This window comes from Aotus nancymaae, unplaced genomic scaffold (genome assembly GCF_030222135.1).
Source record: "Aotus nancymaae isolate 86718 unplaced genomic scaffold, 86718_ANA_hifiasm-v0.15.2.pri h1tg000041l, whole genome shotgun sequence".
Classification (NCBI taxonomy): domain Eukaryota; kingdom Metazoa; phylum Chordata; class Mammalia; order Primates; family Aotidae; genus Aotus; species Aotus nancymaae.
Window position 1 is genome coordinate 29,448,387 of NW_026988455.1, and position 2,614 is coordinate 29,451,000.

At 38.8% G+C, this 2,614-nt stretch overlaps 1 pseudogene; it reads right to left on the reverse strand.

The window, feature by feature from the left end:
• Window positions 1-311: 311 nt before the first annotated feature.
• LOC105730729 (non-histone chromosomal protein HMG-17-like) lies at window positions 312-2,012 on the reverse strand (annotated as a pseudogene).
• Between the last annotated feature and the right edge of the window lie 602 nt (window positions 2,013-2,614).

The window sequence follows — 2,614 nt, forward strand, 5'->3', positions numbered from 1 at the left end:
CCACTGCACTCCAGTCTGGGTGACAGAGTGAGACTCTGTCTTAAAAAAAAAAAAAAGAAAAAAAAAACAATGAAGTCTTCATCTGATGCTCTGAACAGGGAAAGTTTAGAGGTTTAGAGTGAGGGTTGACATTTCACATTCAGCATGTAGTTTAACAACTTTTCATGAGCCAACCCTGATTTTCAGGAAGTGAAATGAAAATGGCAGAATTTATCTGAAGATCTACAATCTAGAAATGGAACCACTGCTCTTCTGAGGGGTGCCATCTCAGTCCCATCACTGGAAAGTCCAGATTGCCTGACACACTGGAAACCAATTATTTGGGGTCAGGTCCCAACAGCTGTCCGGGTTTAAGGGAGTTAAGTCTACACTGAAAGGTGGAAAGGGAGAAGAGGACATAAAAACAAATTCGTTTTTCCATACCACAGGCTTTTTTGACAAGATGGCCATGTGTGTCAAAGTCAGGGAATCCCTCCCTCAGGAACCAAGAGGAAGTCTCTCAAAACCAGAAGGGAAAAGTGTTTTCCCCACATCAATCCAGCTTTGGAGATGTTCTATTAGTGACACGTGCCTCGTCCACCAAAAACAACATGAAGTATTCTGTGTGCTAACAACAACATAGCTTAAGAAAAAAAAGTTAAACAAAATTCTTCATTTTAATAAAACTTGACAAAAGATAGTATTTCAAACTGTAGAGTCACTAGGAGTACACAGTTATCAAAAATGCAGACACTTCACTTGGCATCTCCAGCATCTTCAGCTTTCTGTGCCTGCTGTTTGGCATCTCCATTTTCTGCAGGCTTATTCCCCTCCTTGCCAGCAGAGGTTTTCCCTTTTTCCCTTTGAGTACATTCTCTCCATTTTTTGCAGGGGCCTTTTTAGACGTAGGCTTTGGCTTTGGAGGAGCAGGGTTAGCAGACAACCTTGTGGATCTTCTCTGTGGTTCATCCTTTACCTTGGCTTTATCTCCTTTAGCATCTCCTTCAGCCTTCCTCTTGGGCATGGTGGTAGCACAACATAGGTAGTGTGCTGGCTTCAGTTGGTCTGGGGATCACTGCTGTCTCTTCTTCTTCCTTTTTTTTTAATTTTTATTTTTGTTGGCATATAGTAGGTGTATATATTTATGGGGTACATCAGATATTTTGTTATAGGCATACAATGCATAATAATCACATCGTGGAAAATGGGGTATCCATTACCTCAAGCATTTATCCTTTGTGTCAAAAACAATTCAGTTATACTCTTTATTTTTAGACGTGCAATTCAATTATTTTGACTATAGTCACCCTGTTGTGCTATAAAATACTAGGTATTATTCATTCATTCTTTCAAAGTAGTTTTTGTACCCATTAGCTGTCCCCACCTGCCCCCAACATCTTATTACCCTTCCCAGCCTCTGGTCACCATCCTTCTACTCTCTATCTCCATGTGTTCAATTGTTTTGATGTTTACATCCCACAAATAAGTGGGAACATGCAATGTATGCCATTCTGTGCCTGGCTTATTTCACTTAGCATAATGACCTCCAGTTGCATCCATGTTGTTGCAAATTACGGGATCTTATTCTTTTTTATGGCTGAATAGTACCCCATTGTGTACATGTACCACATTTTCTTTTCTTCCCTCTTTTTTTTTTCCACACTTTGCTTGGAAGGAGAAAACCACATTTTCTTTATTCCCTTAGGTTGCTAATCTTGGCTATTGTGAATATGCTACAACAAACATGGGATTGCAGATATCTCTTTGATATATTGATTTCCTTTCTTCTGGGTATAAAGCCAGCAGTGGGATTGCTGGATTATATGGTAGCTCAATTTTTAGTTTTTTGAGGAACCTCCAAACTGTTTTCCATAGTGGCCATACTAATTTACATTCCCACCAACAGTGTATGAGGGTTCACTTTTCTCCACATTCTCTCTAACATTTGTTATTGCCTGTCTTTTGGCTATAAGCCATTTTAGCAGAGATAAGATTGATATCTCATTGTGGTTTGATTTGCATTTCTCTGATGATCAATGATGTTGACCATTGATCAACATAACCACAATGAGATATCAATCTTACCTCTCCTTTTAATATATCTGCCATTCGCATGTCTTCTTTTGAGAAATGTCTGTTGAGATCTTTTGCCCATTTTTTAAATGGATATTAGATGTTTTCCTATAGAGTTGTTTGAGCTTCTTATATATTCTGGTTATTAGTCCTCTGTCAGATTGGTGCTTTGAGAATACATCCCCCATTCTGTGGGTTGTCTCTTCATTTCGTTGATTGTTTCCTTCACTGTGCAGAAGCTTTTTAACTTGGTGTGATCTCATTTGTCCATTTCTGTTTTGTTGCCTGTGCTTGTGGGATATTTCTCCTGAAATCTTTATCCAGACCAATATCCTGGAGAGTTTTCCCAATGTTTTCTTTTAGTAGTTCATAGTTTCAGGTTTAACTCTTTAACCTATTTTGATAAGTCTTTAATCCATTTTGATTTGATTATTTGATTGGAGTCAAAAAGCTTAGAATTTTACCTGATGTTCTATTCTACTGCAGCCAAGCTGGCACTTCAACCACAATATAAAGTCCTCCCACTCTCCCTTCTCTTCTCCATAGGCAGAGGAGCCTCTCC